A 24956-nucleotide genomic window follows, 5' to 3' on the forward strand; every position below is an offset into this window, starting at 1 on the left:
TTTAACATGTGTTAAAATGTAGAAAACGCGAGAGAATACCATAAAAATTATAATTATAAGAGACTGAATAAAAAAAGCGATTATAATATGAAATTTATGAATATTCATATCTTGCTTATAAATATTGTTTGTGCCTCAAATTTGAATATAACCAAATATTATTCTTTGATAATTGGGTCCTAATAGGCGGCGCCAAAGACAACATAATAATCCAAAAGACCTTATAACCTTATATAAAGATTTGTAACAAACTTCTAGTTTCTAATATTTGTTTTTAAGATTTCAAGTATATGTGGACTGACGCTATAAAAAGAGTTGATTGGAGTTCAACTTAAGTGGATGTTATCTATTTTGTTAATTTTGATTTCCATACTTCCAACCGCTTATCAGACACTGGAATTCAACCAATACTTGTCGTTTTCGGATAGTTAGAAATGTAATGATAGAACAAGTAATTTCAGACGAAATTGATGTACACCCGGAAACAAGCACTAAAAAAACTTCCAACACCCTAAATATCAGCCATCAAAGAGCAGCAGTAATTTCCTTGAAACATCTAACTGGTCCAAGCAACATTTTTCACAAGTATGTATCATAAATTTTCACAATAATCACGTTTGGACAGACGAGAATCCCCATGAGATTATAGAGTATCATTTTCAGAATGTTTTATCAGTGAACGTATAGATTTGTTTTGTATGGGACATAATTGGGCCACATTTTCTGCCTCAACCATTAAATGGGATTTCTTACACCAGTTTTCTCAAAAATTAGCTCCCTGAACTACTTGAAGACATTCAATATCAGACACGATGGTTCTCCAGTACACTTCATTCGGACTGCTAGGCAACATATCCGAAACATTGGATTGGTTGAGGAAAGCCCCAGCATTGGCCCTTTCGATCTCCAGATTCTTGTGATTGCTGCTTATGGGGTTATCTTAAATCATTAGTCTACACGACACCCATAGTTGATATCAACGATTTGAAAAATCGTATTCAAATAGCGTGTTACACAATAAGAAATTGAACTCAAGTCTTTGAACGTGTACGGCAATCCAAGGCTACGTTCATGTATTTTGACTAGAGGTGGTTATTTCCAGCATTTATTATTAATCGTATTACATTCCATATATTTATTGTTTTCCACTCAATTTATTAAAAAAAAATATAAATTATGGTGTTAATTTTTTTCTTTGCAGCTATTGCTTTTGGGAAAAAAATTAATAATAAAAAATATTTTTAAATACAACAAGAACTTTAAGTTATAATTTCATTTCATGAAATTTCATCTTGAAAAATCATCATCATCATCTTTTAAAGGTGATATGTCGGAGAGGGATGATCTGAGGAAATTTTGTATAAAAAAGACTCATCAAGAATTTTGTCGCATGATTTTTGAAACACCCTGTATATGCTATACCTCAAATTTATAAGCTTCACTTTTACAATATCAAAAAAGCGTTTTGAAATGAATGGTCACTAAGTGGTACTAACCTGAAAAAACACAATAAAAACTAATGAACTGCTCATGAACGTGAAAAACTTTTATATTTATTTTCGACGTTATAGCTTCTAGCTAAATAATAACCGGCAAGAATAGGCTTTGATCTCGGATATAATTAAGAAATTGGGATTCAAGAAAAAAAAACAGTTAATATTGTTTCTATTAAAGAGTATATTTCCAACAGAGAGAGTGTTGTTAACTACTTACGATTTTAACATACATTTCAAACAATAAGAGGATCGATTCATGTGAGAATGTGTTCATATTTTGGGCTAAGTTTTGCCAAAAGGGTTTTATTGTTAGGATTTGTTTAAAAGATTTTGAATTTCGATATAAATTTTGATTATTTTGATACTCTAATTTATAAGAAACTTCAACCTGTAGGCTATTAAATATAATTCCTTAATTATGTCATGGGTTAGTCTTTGCGTGGTTTTCGATAGTAAAGTGCCAAAATTGTCATTACAAAGTGTTATGCCTTATTGAAAGGATGGTAATCAACGTCGCTATTTTTATTCCAAGAGCTACTGCTTGAGAATGTGGTATTTTGGACCAATTTTTCAAGATTTATTGCTTAAAAAACAAGCAACCATTTTCAGTATGTCGAAAATGTACCATTTCTGTTTGTAAATGGTTGTTCGTAAATAATGACCAGCCCTAGGACATGCCTCAGGACGTTGCATCTAAAAAGTTTAACTTAACTTAAACTTAACCTCAATGATAAACTGTTAAAGCAAGTGGGATCATCCTGTCCGAGAGTCAAGCAGCCATTAGAGCTCTAAGCTCCATAAATTGCTTAGAAAAATTGAACGAGCTAGACAAGAAAAATAAAATTACGCTGCAATGGATTCCGGAACACACCGGAGCAAAGGGAAATGAAATAGCTGATAAGCTTGCTAAAGCAGGGGTAGACAAGCCCTTCATAGCACCCAAATACTTCCGTGGTATCAGCTAGAAAAGGGAAAAGCACTGGAAAAGAAGGTAAATAGAAACAAAAAACAAATTATTCTGGGAAACTTTCACCAGAGTAGGTCAGCTGAATGGAACTCCAGAGCACTACACCTGGAAGCGCTTGAAATAGAAGACGAAGATCTCTGGCAATTAAAGCCATCCCACATTCTAGACTTTTTAAAAGGATTGGGATTGATGGGAAGAATAAAAAAGATGAAACAGCTCTAGCTCAACATTCTACCAATGGTCACAACAAAATCATGGATAAGGAACATAAATATTCAAAAAGAACCATCAGTGAAATGATATATATATATAAAACTGTATGATGCAGTTAATAATGTACTAATGTGGCCGACCTTGCCGCACTAGTACTTGTTGCTATTAAGGATTAGCTTTTTTTTCATCAACTGTTAAAGGACCGATTTCATGGCGTTTACAGGGCCCCTCTAAATTTTCTATAATCAAACTATATTGCACACTGCAGATTGCAATTTGCAACTAAACTAATACACTAAGAATACACAACTTGGACCTACTTACTATATGGGTGATTCCGTTCTAACTGTGATATTCAATGTCCTGTATTGTTTTTTTGTACTAGTCATTAATTAATAATCAATTAATAAAAATTTTGTGTTAATTGAATAATTCTTAAGATATTTAAACATTATTTTTATACAATATAACTTGCCACTTAAAGAAAACTTATACTACATCACTTGAATGTCAGTACCGTGTCATGTCCATTCCTAGAATTTACCGATAAATTATTAATTTTTTTTGTCGTAACAAATGATTTAAACTAATTACCTTATAAATTCTAATGTTTATGATCAAACTGAGGAAAATTGATGCACTTGTTGTTTAATATCTTAAGTTACCATGTCAGTACCGTGTCATGTCCATTCCTAGAATTTACCGATAAATTATTAATTTTTTTTGTCGTAACAAATGATTTAAACTAATTACCTTATAAATTCTAATGTTTATGATCAAACTGAGGAAAATTGATGCACTTGTTGTTTAATATCTTAAGTTACCATGTCAGTACCGTGGATAAATGAGTCAGTACCGTGGAACTCAAAATCCGACATTTGTGTCTTGCTCGTGATACTTTGAAGTTGTAGTAAATTCCTCTTAGAGTTTTATTTTTACAGTAAAATAGATGAATAATATGCATAAAAAAGTTAGAAAAGTTAAATTTTAAAATATTGAAATTTTGAATACAAAAAATCACAGTTAGAACGGAATCACCCATATGGAAAAATCTATAGTCGTATTTTTGATACATACAGCTTTTGACCAATCCAATCATTTTTCTATTGTTCTGTACATTTTATGGTTATAAAAGATTAATGAAAGCTTGTATTAGCTCAGGTACATTTATAGAAATTTTGGGAAATTTTTAGATTATTATGTGATAATATTGATAATAATTAATATTTAAAATGACCGTACTAAGTTTTGGATTAGTACCTAATTAGATTTTATCACTCTCTCATCCATAAAAATAAACTACATTGTACAAAATATGTGCACTAACCAGCTTAGTGCTAATAATTAGATTTCATTGAAAAGCATAGAAAATTTCATACTAATATATTCTACTAATATATTCAACAATCAAAATTAGATACAGATATTTTTTCCTATAGACTAGTCATTTGTATTTATCTCCATAATCTACTCCGTGAAACAACCATTAGCATTTTGAAATGTAATATTTTGAGTAATTTAGTAGTTTTTAGAAACCAGTTTCGAGTTTCTTGTATTCTATATATAAATAAATAAAAGTGCTTGTCATTCTTATAGGAAAACAAACAGTGTTTTGCCATAAGCCAGATGTGTCGGAAGAGGGGATGTTGACTAATATTTAACTTCGTAACCCAGCCACACACGTCGCAAAGACCATGGAAACACCCAAATAATAATGTAATGGTCACGACCTTCAACTAGATGGCCATATGGATTGTGTTTGTTAATAAAGAACATTTTTCTTTTCACTTATAACAAATATTGAGTAATGTGAATTTATATAATGATTTCTCTAACAATAATAATAATCCTTACTATTATTATACGAGGTCTGGCTATTAAATAACGGGACTGGTTACGAGAAAAGGTTTTATTATAAAAATTATTCAACATTCTAATGCTCCCCTTCAATATACTTCCCTTCCCTCGCCACACACCTTTCCATACGTTTTTTCCATTGATCAAAGCAGTGCTGGAAGTCTTCTTCGGTGAGGGTCTTTAGGAGCTCTGCCGTTTTTTGCTTCAACGCTTCCATCGACTCAAATCGGGTCCCTTTCAAAGTATATGTTTTTCTAGCCTTTCAAGGAAATCTGAGCAGACCCATTGACGCAAGAGCTTTTGTCATGTGTAAAATGTTTTTAACCGTTTCTTTATCGGCGTTTACAGCCTCGGCAAACATCCGGATGCTCATTCGACAATCTGTACGCACAATTTGGTTGATTTTGGTCGCTGTTCCCGGAGTTGAAACAGTCACAGGTCGACCTGGGCACCCGTGTAGGGCGCCCTCTAAGCACACAGTCTCGTTATTTAATAGCCAGACCTCGTATTATAAATGCGAGAACTACTTAACCGGTCAACATGAAAGTTTGTACACATATTCATGGAGGTATTTCTAATATTTCTAACGAGATATAAAACAGTTTTTTGTCAAAAATCTCAAAATCTAGCTTCCTCAATGCCATCTAGCATTCCAGTAATGGAGTTCCAGCCCTGAGTACTGCAATACCGTTCCTCTGTATTACCAACGGTAACGTCAATATCCAATTCAATTGGAGAAGCCCCGTGCAGCAAAAGATGCACGAACTAAAGAATCTTCGGTTCACGCAACAGCAAGCAGAGCGACAAAGGGTTTTGAGAGCAGCTGAAACTCCTATTCAGGTACGAGTTTGTTCAGAAAAAGAAGATACGCTGCAGGCAGCTAGAAGAGCGATAGAAACGCCAGAACAATCGCAGGCGAGAAGAATTCATTATGCAGAAATGCAGACCACGCGCCGTCGAAATTTTTAATGGTACTAAGTTTAAAAATGATCCTTCAATTTAATATCATAATCATCCTTTGATTGTTAATGGCTCAATGAATAAAAAATGTCACTATTCCGATACTTTCAAATGGAAAGATGAAACTATTAGAATGTGCTGTTCCATTGGTAAAGTTTCCCTTCCTTTACTTGGTGAACCAGAAGAGCCTTTAAAAACTTTATTGTTAAGTTTTGCAAATGAGTCAAAGTAATTTCTAAGCAAAATAAGGAATTATAACTCTTGCTTTCAATTATATTGACTCATTTTCTATGTAATGATTTCTGATACTTATTTAATAGCTTTAATGCGAGCGAAGCCGCGGGTAAAAGCTAGTATTATATATTTAAATTAATTTTAATATTTTTCGAATGATCCATTGAGTGAAACATTGTCGATTTCACTGCAACTGGTGTGGGCTACTGTTGTCTTTAAATCGCCTCCAGTATATTTCGAACAATAGAAGGAGATGAATGGTTTAAGAGTCAAGATTTTGATTTAATTATGTTACGTACTTTTCAAAAAAAACCCACATATCTTTGAATTTTTAGAAAGACAGCTTTGTTATGTGTAAATTTCTTACAAAAATCAAAGGGCGCCAACGTGTCGGTTGCTTGCCTGTTTCCTAGTCGCTCGAAATATAATATTTGTTTATTTATTTCCTGACAAAGCAGACTTCATTTAAAAGATAATATGTTTTGGTATAATTAAATATTATAGAAGAAACAGAAGTAGTGACAGATTTATTTTCGGGGGAATATGACAGTTTAAATTGTCTGTTTAATTAACTCATTTATGTTAAATAAAACAAACAACTTGGTAAACGATCATCTAAATATGAGTGGCGCCAATATATGTCAACAAGTTCATAATGACATGTTTCTTATTTGTTTTCATATATTTAGTTTTTGTCAGAGTTTGTCATTTGTGATGAATCAATCAGGTCTCGAACTTAAAAAACCTGCTCGTGGCTTAGTCGCCCCCAATAATCTGGGGTGAATATAATTAAGGCTTTACCTTAAAGACATGCAGTATTTACCACAGTAAAAAGTGCAGCAGGTGAGGGGAGGCCAGTCACTGGTGGCGATTAGGAATGGTGAGGGGCTTAGTTGCCTCCAACTTTCTGGGGAAATAAAAATATAATAAAAAGTGCAGCATATGCATTCAAAAAGGTAAGAAATAAGGATCTGTCATCAAAGCATTAAGTGACCCAAGTATACCAGCAGATATGAAAGGTTGCGAGTAATTCAACAACACTTGATAGATATAGTGCACATTCTAGAAAATATTGAAGCAACTGACTCAAAAACTGGTTGAGATGTTCACGGATTGATCACATGTATTACCAAGTTCGAGTTTTTGTTGTATTTAATGTTATGAAGAATTTGAACTTTTTGAAAAAAATTAACATCCTTTCATAAATGATTTGAGAAATGAAGAAAAGTTCCAGAAATTTTTCACTGAAGCATTGATTTCAGTAAAACACACTGCTTTGAGTAGCCAACAGCTCAGAGATGTTCATCCTGAATATCATTCATCTGAAGCCTATTTCTTAAATACGTTCTACTATTCTCTGTTATATACTCTGAGTGAGAATATTAGGTCATAATTGGAAAAAAAAAACCAGCTGGTTCTACTCTGCAACATGGAATTACTGCTGACGGCTTCGATGAAGAGCAACTCAGTTTGTAATGACCATATCAAAGAAGCACATTTTGTTGTGAGTCCAGCGTTTTGAGATGGAAAATGACACTACAGCCTCAGAAATTGATATATTTTCAAAATGAAGCATAATCAGCCCAAATTGATTGACATATTGTATCACATTTGGTTTCTCGATTCAAGTGTGAAAGAGTTCAGGATCAATTTGTTCAAGCTTCTACAACTGCTTTTGAATATTTCTATGTCCACTGGAACGGCAGAACGACCTTTCAGTGTCTTAGAACGCATCAAAAACTATTTAAGAAATTCTATGTTCCAACAACTTATCACATTTACCTACAGGTACTAGCCATTTATAACAAGCGGAAATAAAGATATCTAGAGTTTTTTTGAAGCAATGACACATTGAGAAGACGTGTGTCATTTAAAATTAGATTCCTGTCTAATGTCTATTATTTTTATTTATACTTAATTCGTTTGTACTTTTCAGTATATTTAATTTATATCTGTTCGTTTTTTTTGTTTATACTTATTCCTTTGTATGTAATGGTTTTAATTTTCTTGTATAACCATTATACAATTACATTGTATTTAGTTCTCCTCGCATTTTCTAGTAAAAGCCTATAGGTGCAAAAATGAAACTATAACATGAAACCATCTCATGCAATGCCAGTTTTAGTTTTAGATTTTACCTTGTCCTCCACTACTAACGTTCAATCTACTGGCCTCAGTGGCAGCGCTAGACCACACGTGGAAGTTTCGTGATATCAGGTGTGCGAGATCTTTACTTCCCAGAAATAAAACACGTGAAATTTCATGGGCCGAATTATAAAGAGTTTGATTATTGCTAACCAAATAAAAATTATTCACAAAAATATGAATTAAAACCGTTGAACTTTTATAGCTACAATTGATAGAACAGATAATGCTTCTCAAGTAGATCTTAATCAATTTTAACTTTGAGTTAACAGAGTCAAGTGAATTTTTTTATATTGTTCGAAAGGATGTATTCGCTATTTTCGTCTTCCCTATTATACCTAAATTCCAACATTCCAAGTAATTTAAATCATAAATAGATCAGAAATGCTCAACATATTCATTGAGCGCTTTAAATCGACCAAATTCCCTGATTAAAACGATAATCCATCCACACCGGACTGACCGATGCCTGATTCAGAAAATTCCTTCGACAATGCTTCATGTTCGATGGCCAGACAAACCTTTGCAGTGGCTTTCATACCTGAGGCGAAAGACGAAAGCTGTATTTGTTTTCGAAGCTGCAAGCTCGGCGTAGTCCATCGGTTGTGGCTGGTTATCGTCAGGCTACTGCTACGGACTTTGGTCTACTACTGGTGCCTGTCGACTTCGTAGACAGATATCAACGCCATTGTCGTCTGGTTATGTCTCGTTCAGTCTGTACGCCGGTTTCAGATGGTCGATAGTCACAGCTTTGGTTTTTCCTAAAGTCACGTATATTGGTGAGGATTAGTTTAATTGCATGTTATTTGTACATTGAAAAGGTTACTTGGAATTTCTTGGGTCAAGTATCGGTTAGTCAGGTGTGGATGAATTACCGTTTTTTTAAATGCAAGATCACATGACATGGTCGTCACAAAGTTAACTTTGTACAGCATTTCAAAAGTTTGAATAGGTTCATCAATACGTTCCTAACCGAGTACTACTTTTTCCTGGCTGCTCAAATTAAGACTGAATTCCGTAAGTACTTTTCTTCACCAACAATCGAGAGTCAGTAACGCATTTCTCAAATTTTCATGCGAGTTTGCGAGTCAAATCTGGCCAAAAAACAAAATTTCCTTCGGGATGTTTTTCTTATGTATCCTCGAAATTGGTTTACGTTTATTGTAAGGCTTGTAGAACGCAAGATGCACCTTCGGTCGGTTGTTATTTGATGCATGTAAGTGGAAACATATACACGGGGTGATTCGATGAAGTTGTGTTATTATTTTAGAGATATGGGTGGTCGCCCGAAATAGCTAAGGAACACGTAGTAAATAAGAGGCCTCATATTTTGATGCTCATTAAACAATGAAAAGCTTTAAGGGTATTTTTTTGGTTTTTATGATGTTTTCATTAAAATATTGACAGAAAAATCCAAAGAGAGACGTTATTAAGCCTTTATATTTTCCTATATATATACTCTCCTCTTCCTTTTGATTCCGATTTTACTATCAGACTTGAAATAAGATGAAGAAGAAGTAAATTATGAGATTTATGTATGGTTGATAGTTTTGACATTTAAAATGGCGAATCGTCGTCACGTGATGGAAGCGATGTAACAACTTAATTCCCTTCTTCTCTTTTCTATTATTATGGACTTGAGATTATTTATCTACGGCTGACAGTTTTGGCAACTTTCTCTTCTCCTTTTTCTAACTAAATCAATCATATATAAGTCATATATGTAATACTCCTATATAGACAGTTCTTATGGGAAAAAAACGTCTCTACGTTACGGTGCCGACAGTTTTCATTTTCTCCCTCGTTCGAGACACTTTATCTATACTGCGCATGCTTGAAAATTCTCTAAATTATCAGTAGTGGGAAAATAATAACTAACTGTGAACGATACATTATTGGTTTCACTTAGAAACTGTCTATATGGGAGTATTACGTATATGATATAAGTGAATTCCTATTATTTATCTATTGTTGACATTGAATTCGTTTGATTGATCTATGGTTGACATTTTTGACATTTAAAATGGCGAATCGACGTCGCTTGATGGAAGCGATGAATTATCTGTTTAATTATAGCGGATTTGAGATTATCCATCTATGGCTGATGGCTATGGCAACTTTCTCTCCTTCTTTACTATATATATATATCTAACTATATCAAACAAGTTTTGACATAAAAATGGCAAATCGTCGTCGCGTAATGGAAATGGCATAGCAACTAAATTCTTTTCTTCTGTATTTAATTATACCGGCTTGAGATTATGTAGGTATCTATGCATCAATCTACATCTAACACTCTTCTTCATATATTTTGGTAGTTACAGAATTTCCAGAAGAACAAATGTATGCTGAAGAACGACCACAAGAAGATATCGAGTTGAACTTTTTTTGTGTTTTGAAATATACATCTGATTTTACAGATTTCTTATTCTATTTTAGCATTTTCTGCTTTCCTGCCAAATCCTGACTTCTTTCAATCTAAAAACCAGTCCAACACGCCGAAAGATATGAACGAACTTTAAGTTCCTAAGTTCCTAATGAAATATGTGTTTCGTTATTTTATGATCACACAGTATGATCATTACCTAACAAACTTTTATTGTCATTTTACACTAAGCAATATCCGTAGTATTAAAATGAGAGATTGGAAATTTTCAAATAAATAAATCGTAAAATTTATGACCGAATTCAGTTTATCATAGAAATTTTATCTGGCGTGTAAATAAATTCGGTTTGATTTAATGTAATTTACCGAATTAATCAAACAAACAGAGGTACATTGGTATTAACACATTAAATCATGGTTATTTACAAAACACATTATACTAGACAAAACATAAAAACACCGACGCGGTTAGATTAAAAGTTAAGAGGAACTTTAAGGGATTAAACTCGCAACTCTGTGTAGACTTCTGGATTTCTCAATTGTTGTATGAACAATTCAGTTTATATTTACAGAACAAACTATGTATAAGCAAAACAAAATATCGGGGCGGTAAAATGAAAGCACCTAAGTCTCTAATTAATCTTTGTTTTGTAGTGTTACTGATAATTAATTTTAAATACAAAAATAGATTTGTTTACGTAATCATCCGATAAACTAAAATTTTGTTCTATCTTAGTTTGGTTAATATTAACTGGATAATGAAGACTTACAGGATGTCAAACATAAAGTGACCTATATACATATATATTATTGACTTTTGGGTTATACAATGTGTCCCAATTCTTCAGTATTGACATCAAATTTTAAATGGAACATCTTATATTTTATTGTGTTTTTCGATTTAGTGATAAAAACTTTCATGAGATCGACCTATTTGATTTCCGCACGGAAATATTTGAATTTGTATTAAAAAATCAGTATATTTGGAAAATTCCGCAAAATAAAAATGAGGCTAACGGGCATCATTTCCAAAATGAATTTTCAAACACAAGGTTTATTGAGTTTTCTTTATTTACTGTATGTGTTTCAAATTTTGTAAATGACAAAATTTCATTTTTTTAGTGGTACACCACCCTGTATATTATACTTTTTAATAGAACGAGCATAAAAATAAGTCTCATTCCGTACATACATGTCCTATACCTATATATAAAGGTTGTGAAATTTGACTTTTCCTTATTTTTTCATGTATTCCATATTGAAAATAATGCAACACACTGATTATTGCATTTTTGAAAAAAATAAATAGAAAATGTTTATCAAAAACAAAAAGATATGGGAGTATCGTACCCTTAAGCAAATATTTTTATTAGAAATAATTCAAAGAAACATTTTCTATACATCTCGAAAGATCTAAAGTATGAATATGCAGAAAATTAATGAACTATACTCAATTTAAATACCCGAATCATATTTAAAAAGCGGATTTTTACAAGTCGTTCTCTATGTATCTATATAATTAATTTCCTTTGAATTTTTTTTGTCAGTTCTGCCTCTGTATAATTATTTCTATTTTTGTATACTCTATTTTTTAGAGTGTCCCCCCAAAAAAAAAGTCTATCGGCGTTAAATCAGGACTCCTATGAGGCCACACATATGTCTCATATTACAGGTTGACAATGATATGGAGCACTGTCTTGCTAGAAAACAATTTTTTCTCGATAATTTTACGGCAATATGTTTATTTCAGTTTCTTTTTGATTTTTGATCAAATATTAAAATACCTTTTGCCGTTCAGTGCCTAATCATAAAAAAATAGGACCTACTACTAGGTCCCTTATTATTGCACACCCAACCCTGACCCTACGATACCCTTTCCTCTTAATTTTTCTTATTATATAATTGTTTGTTCGGGACCAGCTGTGGCAATTTTTTCTGTTGTGCATTCCAGCAGTTGTGAAAATAGTTTCGTCCGTCCAAAATACATTTTCCAAAATTTTTCTCTCGAATTGATTATGAGTCCGTTATTGTAAAAACTGCAGTATGCGACTTAGGTCAAGTTTTGTTTTTGAAAATTCATTTTTCAAATGAATGAATCAACTTTAAGTTGATGTCGATACTTAAGTCTTGGGACACCCTGTATAATCCAAATGTCGATAATATAAGAATTCCTCTAAATAAAAAGAACTTTTGTAATTAAAGTTTTCTGATAACTCTTTCAGGTATGAAGAAATGTATATGGATCACCTTATGTTTGACACCCTGTACAATATTATTTTATTTAAAGAGCGATAGTTTAGGTTACAAATCACTCAAAGGAAATTTGCTTTATTTGTGACTATAATAATAAATACTTTTTTTACTAAATTGACTCGATTTTAGAACTATTCGGATCAAAAGTAGATTTCGAAACATAAAAAAATTGACGCTCCTACCAGTTTTGAAATTAGACAGAACTGCGACCAGTTAACACATGTAATCAGATGGGTATGGAGGAGAAGATGAGCGTGTAACCCATGTAGACAGAATGGGGGAGGGTCAGAAGAGATGGGCCGTTCATGAATATCGATATCCCAGGATAAAGACTGCAGAATTTATAGGGCAAGTCTTAAAATAAGTGACAGAAGAAAAAGGAGACAATAGTGATGAGGTTAAATCTACACCTAGTGATTCAGACAATTTATCTCTTCAAGAAAATGATCTAATTTTAATGAATCAAAGTTAATAAAATAGTCTCTGGAAATTTGCAATTATCAAGTCCTAAATTAAAGTTTTCTAGATTTCACTTATAATAATGGAAGTTTTTAACCCCAGATACAAAAATTACCTTGCTTAAAAGCAGAGGTTTGCTCGGCATTTTTTTTTAAAAAAGTAGGAATAATTTTATTATACTGATAAGCCAAAACTTATTGAAATATAAATAGAGATACTGTCTAAAATATCTATTCTTGTATAACAAGACTAAGAAATCGTCTATATTAATATACCATAATACTCTGGTTTCCTTTTGTCTTTGGGGGGTAGCAGGGCCAGAGATTATCATAATGTAAGCAACCCCGTTTATACTTTAAACTTATGAAAAACTTTGTAACCGTGCAAAACAAGAATGGTGGTCCATTCCGGTATTTGCAAACAATATTATAATAGTTAAATTAAAGAGAGAAGTTCAATTGAATACTCAAAACTCAAATTTTATAGAAATGTAACTGAGATACTATGGGCAAAGGCCAACATAAAACTTAAAGTGTAAAATTATGACGATGAACGTCTTTAGGAATTTCGGGAAGAAAATTTGTTAGGGGATTACTGTAGGTCTATAATATAAAAACTACCGTCCTTCCTACGCTAATAAGGAATTTTAAGATGATGTACTTTTCCTCTAAAACTGTTACATTAAATCAATTCTATATGACACGAAACACCTGCGAAAAATCAATACGTTTAATAATAAATCACTCTCAAGTTTAACTAAAATATGTCACAATGAAGTTTTCTAGGTATAAAATAAATACGAAACTATTATACGTCATTTTCAGGATCGTCCTATCTCTAAACTGTCACTCAAGTTTCACGGTGGCATTCTATTAAAAAGGACCAAGTCATAACATTTGTGGGAACTTAAACGTTTTAACAAAAGGTGTCTATCTTTTCAGTAAAGCTTTCACGTCTTCAACTCAGTACAGTTATTTCATTTAGAATTTGTAAAACGCTTTGCACATTTTTTTTTTTCATTCAAACTTGTTACCAGAGAAATTGAATGGGAGAATAAAGTTCGCTTGATCTACTCGTATCTGATTTGAACTGTAATTTTGTTATAATACCGATAAGTATCGGCGTCTATAATGTAATTTGAAATATAGGTGTGCAGGTATTAATAATGTAATTTATTGAATATGCAGGCTGTACTTTTTTACTAAATGTAAGTTATAATAGAAATATAGTATAAGTGATACTGAATCCTATTCAGATTATTTCTTTAGTTTTCAAATGTATATTTTCTCGACAAAAGATAAGAAAATATTGCAATGGGATATATGAGACACATCCATTGGAAAAATAATGTCGTAACATCAAATTAGTTTTACACAAAATATTGACTTGAACCAAAATCTGTTAAATCAAGACAATGTTATGGAACCGATTTCGAACTTAGTAACAAAAAGACTAGGTAATAGTCCAGTGAACAACGACCTCAGATTTCCATCAAGACGCATCGATTTGCTTGAAATTTTAACAGTATGTAATCTTCAATCCTCGCCAGGATACTCTTCCTCAGGAAGTGGTAATCGGCCTCAGTTAAAGTATATAAAAAATGGTACTTAGATGGGGTGAACAATTAATATTAAATTGGACGCCATGAGCTTTTAACGAACGACGTTAAAAATTAATAAAAAAGGTGGAAAAGTTGTAAACATGAATTAAATTAAAAATAAAAATGAAACAATCTAAAACTATTTCCAGACACGATTATCCAAATTAATATTTATTGCTAAGAACGATAAAAAAAGTTTCAGCAACAAATAAATTTATTGAAAAGATAATAAATTCGCATTAACTGCGTATCCAAAAGAGCACAACGAACAAAAACATTTATAAATTAAGATTTAGATATTAAAGATAAGGCTGGGACTTCTGTATCGAAATCCAGGATGGTTGCAGCTCTCAACTGGATTCCCAGATGTTAGAGTTGAGGTTGAGTTTGTAGTCTGGTGGTTGTTGTTGTGGAAACTTCCAACGTGACAGCTGTAGAACAGCTTGACTGAACAGTTTTTCGTTTGTATTTTTTAATTAAATTTATTTAGAAAGGATTAAATCCGATGTTATTCGTAAGTCATAATTAGAATTTATTCCGAATCAGTTGGTAACTAGTTTAGAATCGGTATAATGCATATGCTTGATTAAGAATCTATTCAGAATGTGGATCTACCGCAACTATGTGACTCCTGAACGGGACTGTCACTAGAAAGTCAAAACTAAGATAACCACGATTGTAAAATTCTGAAAGTAAACAGATCTATTGAAAGAATTATTGAAATGTTATCAATTTTCTATAATTAAACTCCTACAACAAATTCTTTTATCCAGCTGAAAAAATGTGATATTTAAATATAAATAACTGATAAACATGACGCTATATTCATACAGACAAAGATTGAAAAATAGTTTGTGTAAAATTGAATGATGTAAACAGCCGAAACCGGACTTTTCAACATGCTGGGCATACCCATTGCCACGTTCACTTAACTTTACATTTTAATTAATTTCGTCGCTTGTTTGTGTAGTTACATTGCAGTGTAAATCAGTGTCTCTACTGTATCAAGTTTCTTCACACGTTTCTAACCAACTTATAGTACGGTAAATGTTTGTTTTGATTGAAACGTGCTGTGAATTAAATATTTAACAATTCACTGGAATTTTGGTAACTTAGATTAACTAATTTATATAAATTATTCTAATTTTATAAGCTGGTATTACAAATTGGTAGAGTGTTCCTATGGATTCAATTCGTTGTTACGGATATAGTTTTTAAATTACATAAATATTATTAAACATTTTTTTCTCTGAATATGTTAAAGTTCAAGAAACTAATCTCCAATACAATCTAAAATATTAGTTCGACGCTTCTTTTGCTGGATGCCTACTAGCTGCCGCCGTGTACACCTTGACCCTTAGACTCCTCCGTAAGTTACTATAAGATTATACTCATGGAAAATTGCGGATTTGTAAACAAATTCTAGTAGAGATCATCTTGTGTCTTGTTGCATTTATGTTTATGCTACATAGTCATATGAGTCGACAAAATTGTTGATGATAATCCACTCTATATGAAGCAAGGTCGTATTCAACATCCATAAAATATTGGTATGAAAGCGAATACTAGGACCAATATGCTTGGACGACTATTTCAATGATCTACGTCCTGCGATATTTGGAATTCTTATATACAGAATTAGTACTGTTAGGGCTAATGTCTCGAATGTTCCAACAAAGAGTACGCATTACCATTTAACAAGACCCGTAATGATTATTTTATAATATATTTTGACACAGATACCTATGAATTGGCCACTAAAATGTCCAGATTTCAAATGCTTTTATTAGGATTCTCAAGAAGCAAACAGCCAATATTGATGAATTAAATCATGAATATGGTATATATTACCTAGGATAATTATATAACATTCATATATCTAGAAAAATCGTACAAAAAACTTATTTCCAACACTAAAAAGTACTTTTGCGCAAAATATATTCAATGTATACAGTTTATTATTATTAAACTCAAATTTAGTTGAGATTTAGGTATCTGAAAACTACTTCGATAGAAGGGAAAATATTGTACGTAACACATGCGGAAAGAATCTTTCTCGCTATTGAAAGATTGTCCTACGCTTCGCGTCAAGTACGTATCACTTTCCTCTGCACTTGTAAATAAATATTTTTAGAACTAAAATGATAAATATAATAAAAACGAAAATTTTTCAACATTGGTTGTTTCTTTCATAATATGTTTCATGCAAGATCTCGCTCTTGCAACATTATCGGTTTGGTGCCATTTTTATTACGCACAAGTTGCAATTCTAGAGAGAAATAACTTTCTAATCTGCTGATATTACGTGTCCCGCCAATGGTTTCTTATTTATCTTATGTTTCATGTTCATTAGGAGTTTTTCAAATGTTTCTTCATCCATTCTCGAATAATTTTTGTATTTTTTTTCTCATCTAATTCCAGTGCTTGTCTCACGATCGCCTAGCTGCTATTTCTGTCCATGAGACTGAAAAACCAAGGCAACAGCAGCTATAATTATTGTAAATAATGCACTTTTTCTTATTCACTAGCTTTCTTAATGTTTACTTTTATTTATGGAATTTTAATTAGTGGCAATCATGACGTGATGGCAAAGAACTTGTATAATGTCAAGTGTCGTGCAATATTCGTCCATTGAATTTATCTTGCAAGGAATTTCATGCAATTTCTTGCAAATTGTCTTGCATCATGTCGAACTGTCTTTATTGGGGCATCTTGACATGGTGCAAGACAACGTGAAATAAATTGCATGCAAGCCAAAATATTTCATAAATTAATATTGGACATCGTTTGACAAGTTTTTTACCACTGCCTCATAGCTGCCCCTAACCAAACTTAACCATAAATAAATTAAACAAATTCGTAATTTCAAATTTTTTTAATATTTGGCTACCGGTTTAAATCATAATGGCACCAAATAGATAATGTTGCAAGCGCGAGATTTTGCACGAACTGATCAGATGCGCATGCTTTTGATCAAGAAATATTGCATCTTGTATTGCATAGCATGATGTCTTGCATCATGTAAAGCAGCCTTTAGCTTTTCTATTTCCATGTTTAAACCGGTTAAAAAATATTAAATGAAATATAAGATTTATATAATTTCCTTATGGAATTTTTGCCACTATGATGCAATAGCAAGAAACTTGCATTATGTCAGGCAACTGTAATATTTTGGCTTTGGAAGAAATTGCGTGCAATTCTTTTCACATTGTCTCGCAACATGTCAAGCAGCGGCCTTAAGAAAGTATGAATTTATGAAACTTTATTATTCAAATAATTTATGAACTTTTCTACTTTATTCAACCATTCTGTCGAAATATTTATAATTTATGACTATGTTTACAAGTCTATAACCAAAAGTTTTGTTTTCACTTTTTTCGTCTACAGCTCATATGATTTGTCGAGGTTCTTAAATTTGTCTGATGTTTCCCATGCACATTTATATTCACGGCGTATCTGGAATCCAGTGGCTATTTTACTGAAGAGCAATATTTTAACTCGAGCTATATCGATTTTGAATACGGAGTGCCTATTTATGGTGTTTGCGAAGTCCGTCTCGCGGAATGAAGTTAGATTCGAGGATGTTAAAAAGTAAACTTAAAATTCAAAATCTTCGTATCAGGTGTTACCTCTCGCTATGACATTCTCGACGTGTTTCAAATAAAATTGCATGATAAAAAACATAAGAGAGTTCAGAAAGTGGATCTAAATTCAACTGTAGAGATATTTTTGTTGCCAAGATAAGACAAATATATTTTTTAGTCGTAACGTGAAAGATTTAATCAACATAGTTATAGTAGTAAAAGTTTTTGTAACAAATAACTCAAAACTCATCACACAGAAAACAACTATCGTTCCCTCTACCAAGGAAATTGAAACATTCTAAGCTTAATAAAGTATGAGTCTCTTTCTACAAAGAAAATAATATAAATCATATTCTACGGTAAGAACTGAGGACTCCAAAAATGAAACTATAACTCTACAAATCAATGGAATATAACACATTATTGAGGGTCGCCCAAATAAATCCAATCATGCAGCTTCAGAGTGCAAAAAGGCATCACGTAAGCAATGAGAGCAATCTGAACGCGAGCTCTAGACGTGCATAGTTCTTCGCTTCTCCACAATTACCTACAAGGGTAAATGACAATTGGTAGCTTAAGACACACCATAGTCCAATCATGAGGCAACAGTTTGTAAAAATAAGAAGTCCGCTATATAAATGAAATACAAAATATGTGTAAGTATATATGCATTAGGAAATTTTAGCCGAACAACATAATTATCATAGCTTGGGTACTAGGCTACGAAAGTCAATAGGGAATAGAGAAATCAGGATTTGTAGCATTGCAGAGTGAATTTTCTGCAAGTATCTATCGAGAAATGGATGGACACCTTTGAACAAAATAATTTATGAAATAAGACTCGTCCAAGTTTATACTAGAACGTAAGATTGTAAAGGTAATGAAAGGTCACATTAACTCAAATTATCAACTTTTGTAAACTTGTTAAGCCGAAGGAGCAGCTGTACACGACTCAAGTTTAGTAATCTACATTAGAAAAAACTTCAACCAGAACCTTACATCGAGAGAACAATGTCAAAAACGTTTATGCATCCTTCAATTTATTTGTTGGAATTTGTTCGGTTTGTGAAAGGTTTGTATCTTTTGAAATGCTAAAAATTACATGGACAGAAGCACCAGAAATATTAATAAAGGTTTCAACAGAAACACGTGGAGTATATTAATAACAGCTTCAAATGTATTAAAAGAAACTAGCTTTTACCCGCGGCTTCGTTCGCATCGAATCCATTAAATAAATATCAGAAATCATTATAATAGAAAAGAACGAACTCTGTAGCTATATTAGAACCTGAGATATAGATCTTTGAATGTAGAAAAATTGCCAAAAACCTACAAAAATCCATAACTCCACATTGAATGTCCGCGCCTAGCTCCTCTCCAACTCAACCGATTTAAGTGTTCAAAAACTCAAAAGAAAGAAGGTGTTTCAGCGAGTATTCTTAAACCAAAACGAAGTCTCTAACCAAGGAATATAAACGGAAAGATGAACTACCAAAAATAATTGAGAATATTCAAATATATACTTAAAGAAATGGCAGAAGAAGTTTGCTGATCAACAAGACAATAAACATGAAGCTTGTACTGAAATAAAGAAGTCTAGTAAAACATAAAATACAAAAAATTCATTAGATAAATAAATACAATACAGTGAGAAAAAGAAATATGTAATAAAATAAAGTTATAGAAATGAAGTAAGCAAACCGAAATATATAGTTACAGCATAACGATGCAAATGATAATAAAGGTAAATAACAAAGATATTTATAATTTTTTATCATGTTCGATTCTGTCTACGGAAGAAGATATTTTACAAAAAATGATTCATTTTAATATCTGGAAAGCAGGTTCATGTTACCTTTCCGTATAATTCTAAGTTACGTATCCATTAAAAATACACGCAAAAGCTTTCCTATAGGCAATGGAAGGTTGCCGAAATATTTCTATAAACCAACTAAAAGTAATATTCTACTTAATTTGAAAAAATATATCATTCATTACAATGAAAAACGAACGTAAGGTTCGACTTACTGCTCTTCAATAGATTGTTATCATCAACCATGAAAAATAGCATGCAAGTTGAAGTAACACCCCCACCGAAGTTAGCAACATTCTGATGTCAAATTAATAAAGTTGATTCATGCATTGTCACCATTTATTATGTGACACACGATCCTTTACAACTTAGATGCACTGAAAATATTAGGTAGGCGGGAACGGTCGTTTAAAATTTTAAATTCAACCACTACCAAGTAATTCCACCAAAAATATACTTTTTACAACCGAAATGTTGACTTTAATGGGAATACAGTTGAATTCTCTATATTATAAGCTTTGTTACAATACAATTACTTTTACAAAGTTTATTATATACTTATCTTCGCTTTGCTTCTTTGTTTATTTGTTTGTGAATGAATCCGCAATCTCGCGAGACAATTTCGAATGAAATTTAGAAGGACTTAAATACTTCAAATCCTTTTCAAACAGAATTCTTACTCAAAATGGATGTATTCGTTTTTCCTTACATTCTATTTCATATAAAAAAAACTCATTTTGGCCACAATAATTAATTTGAATAAGCACTATATCGTTTTTGGTACAACTATATATTTTTGAGACTTCATATCAAGTCTTCTTCATTTGACATTTAATAAATATCGAAGAAGATTGCTACTAAAAGAACGAGCCGTAAACCAAAGGACAATAGACATCATTCGGGACATGAACAACGGAAATAGCACATATGGGTGATTCCGTTCTAACTGTGATTTTTTGTATTCAAAATTTCAAGATTTTAAAATTTAACTTTTCTAACTTTTTTATGCATATTATTCATCTATTTTACTGTAAAAATAAAACTCTAAGAGGAATTTACTACAACTTCAAAGTATCACGAGCAAGACACAAATGTCGGATTTTGAGTTCCACGGTACTGACTCATTTATCCACGGTACTGACATGGTAACTTAAGATATTAAACAACAAGTGCATCAATTTTCCTCAGTTTGATCATAAACATTAGAATTTATAAGGTAATTAGTTTAAATCATTTATTACGACAAAAAAAATTAATAATTTATCGGTAAATTCTAGGAATGGACATGACACGGTACTGACATTCAAGTGATGTAGTATAAGTTTTCTTTAAGTGGCAAGTTATATTGTATAAAAATAATGTTTAAATATCTTAAGAATTATTCAATTAACACAAAATTTTTATTAATTGATTATTAATTAATGACTAGTACAAAAAAACAATACAGGACATTGAATATCACAGTTAGAACGGAATCACCCATATGTAAGAGTAAACAACGAACTCTCCAGTAAAATGCCAGTATCAACAGGGATCAGACAAGGAGATAGTCTCAGCCTAATACTCTTCAATATTATAATGGACGAAATCATAAAAGAAGTCAAAACGGCAGGCAGAGGATACAGAATGGGAAAACATGAGTTTAAGATAGTTTGCTACGCTGATGACGCGGTTGTGATATCCGAAGATGAGGATAACCTGCAAAAACTGCTACACAGATTTGAAACAGTTGCAGGAAAATTCAATATTATCATATCGACACAAAAGACACAATCCTTGACAATAGCGAGAGAACCGAGAAGATGCAAACTGGCAATTTATAATAAAAGTGTAGAGCAGGTTATGTCTTTTAAATATTTAGGGGTTAACATCACGAGCAATAGGAACTTGAAACAAAAAGTCAAAACGCAAACAACAGCTGCATCTAGGATATCAGGATTCCTTCGAACCCTGATATGGAGGAATAAATTTTTAAGTATCGAAAGCAAAACACGGATATATAAAACTTGTGTCAGACCAGTAATGACATACGCCATAGTAACGAGGGCGGAGACTGCAAATACTAAGCGGATTCTTAGAACGACCGAGATGAAGACATTACGCTCAATCACAGGGGAAACACTAAGAGACAGAATAAGGAGCAATGAAATTAGAAGAATGTGTGACGTTCCGGATATAGTGAGATGGGCCAGAACTAGAAGAAGAGCATGGAGAGATCATGTCAATAGAATGGACGACGATCGACTGGCGAAAATCGCAAAGGAAGAGAGACCCAATACAAGTAGACCGCCTGGAAGACCACCAAAGCGCTGGTATGAGAGCTGGTCCTCGGAGTCACAACTAAGGCTGCCTCTTTGAAAACACAAGACATAGTCTTAAAATAAGAAGAAGAAGAAGAAGATTGATAATTTTTAAATATAGAATATACCATTGATACTTACGAATATTACCTGATATTTTAGATGGAATTGGAGATTAAATACAGAAATTCTGTTTGTACTATTACCAAAATCGTTCTGTTTATCACTAAAGAACCATCAATAAATTTCGGTGGGTTGTGAGGAGCGCACGGGCATCGAGCGCACAGGCACATTTAGAAAACTGGCGCACACTACCTGTGTCGAAAACCAAAGATCGTTCGACGAGCGCACACGAAAATTTGATCTGCCGAACTAAGTCCTAGTGATGAGCAAACATATGAAGTTTTGAATAATTAGTATCATTAAGGCAAAACGAAAAACCATCAACAACCGCTAAGATTTTTCAAAATGAGCAAATGCTCAATATTTTGTAAAATATTGAACAAAAATTGATAGAAAAAATTTTTGGTATTAGGTTCAAGATAATTGAAAAATTACTTATTTTGAATTTTCCACAAAAGATTCTTTTAATTTATAATGGTTAGGTTAAGTTAAGTTAGGTTAGGATACTATGACCATAATGGTATTGATGAGAAAGTATTAGGTCTTTGTTTCTCTGTTGTTAACTCTTTCATAATTATCTTCTATTTACGTGATTAAACACTTTAAGCTAAATACAGGAATTGAACATACCGTCTTTACGCACCCTCTTATATAATCTGTGTGCTCGAATCATCGTGCGCTCGATGCGCGCATTTTAAATTTCATTTAACTGAAATATTCAAAGAAAAAAATATGAATTTTCATAAGATGTTTATTAATTTTATATATAGCAAACTAATTTTTACTAACTGTGGTTGTTATTTCGCCCTGTGTTAACCATAAATAGTGGATGCACATGAAGCTGAGAAACTACCCTTTCCTAGAAACATATTTTTTTTTATTATATAATCGGTATGTTTTTAATGTAGCTATTTATTCATAAGAAACTTATTTAAATACCTTTACATAATTCTACAACCCACATTTTCCTTTTCGCAATCAAAAAACTTTTATAAGGATATTTTCATTCCGAAATTATTCATATAACTTTTATTCATTATTTTACATAATCAACAGATTCAAAAAGTTTATTAAAATATTAAAATAAATTCAAAACTAAGAAAAAAACAACAGGACTGACAAGAGTTGAATCGTTGGGTTTTTGAGATATTTCACGTAAGTAAACAAAAAATTATTCACTTGAAATGTTACAAAACCATTTGAAAACCTCCGATTCAGCCTGACACAAGTTTAGAAAAGTGGTTTATTACATGCATATGTCAAGCAGTTATCACTGATACAGTCGGTAAAATGTTTAAATGATAAAGTGTAAACTTTTACATACGATAACAAAAAGTTTTGTATGTTCTGGTGGAATATTTTCTTCAATTTTATTCATTGTTGATGCAGAACGAAATAAAGAAAAATAACGAGGAAAAAAAGACACTCGAGACAAAGATCAGATAAAATGGTTATGAAATATGGTTTTTCTTCGGTTGGTACCCTACGTGGGTATGTTTTGACTGCCGTTTTATAAGATTGACGTTTCGAGCATTTTTATCAGTTTTTGACAATCTCGGAAAGATTCAGTTACCTGTGAATGTGTGTGTTTTAAAGGGTTGGTGAAGATTTCGGCGAAAAAAAAAATGATGAAGCGTGTAGTTTATTCTCTCCACGGGAGATTGGAATGAACGGAAAAGTATGACTATCAGAAATTTTAGTGACTACATCTTATTGTGAATGCTAATACCAATTATCGGAAATATATCGTTTGTTCAACAAATAAAAAGAATGCATTGAGTTTTATTTGTGTTTTTTCTATTTCCATGCACACATGCTAACACTAGTTAACAAAAATAAGTTTTATCGCAAATAATTTTAAGTCATTCGGTCTGTAAATGTTGAAAATAACAGTAAATTTAAAATAAAACATTTCTTGGTAATTATCCAGATTAGGTTACACCCCTCCGATTTCGTTAAAATTTTAGTATGTTGCAGAGAAAATTATGCTTAAAAATTTGATATAATTTGATATATGTAGGGCGCAGAAATCATCCCTTCACATAGTTTTTCAACTTCCAGTTCCAGGAAAAAAAATAATTTATACATCATAGTTTAACTTCGCATGTCTTCATTACCTAATGATGACATCATGTATCATAAAATTTGCAGAGAATTTAGTCTAGTTTGTTTATATACGACTATTGTTAGTAAATCTATCGATATTTGTTTTTTTATTCGTGTTTGACAATGAAAAAAGATAAAATTCTATGAATTTTTATGTATTGCTGTTTATTGATAGATATTCTATCAATATTCTTAGTTAAAATTAGTGGTTAGGTTAGGTTAGATTAGGTTAGGTTAGGTTAGGTTAGGTTAGGTTAGGTTAGGTTAGATTAGATTAGGTTAGGTTAGGTTAGGTTAGATTAGGTTAGGTTAGGTTAGGTTAGGTTAGGTTATACATGCGAAGCTAAACTATGATGTATAAATTATTTTTCTGGAACTTCAAAGTTGATAAACTATGTGAAGAGATGATTTCCGCGCCCTACATATATATATATATATATATATATATATATATATATAT

The 24956-nt window shown here is 32.0% G+C and overlaps 1 protein-coding gene and 1 pseudogene across 2 annotated transcripts in view; both read left to right on the plus strand.

Moving 5' to 3' along the window:
* Window positions 1-24956, plus strand: part of LOC130898303 (frizzled-2) — a 406267-nt gene that overhangs the window by 241652 nt on the left and 139659 nt on the right. The window lies entirely within an intron of this gene.
* The window catches only part of LOC130898074 (uncharacterized), a 28695-nt pseudogene continuing 9028 nt past the window's right edge, over window positions 5290-24956 (plus strand).

This window comes from Diorhabda carinulata, chromosome 9 (assembly GCF_026250575.1).
Source record: "Diorhabda carinulata isolate Delta chromosome 9, icDioCari1.1, whole genome shotgun sequence".
In the NCBI taxonomy this organism is placed as follows: Eukaryota; Metazoa; Arthropoda; class Insecta; order Coleoptera; family Chrysomelidae; genus Diorhabda; species Diorhabda carinulata.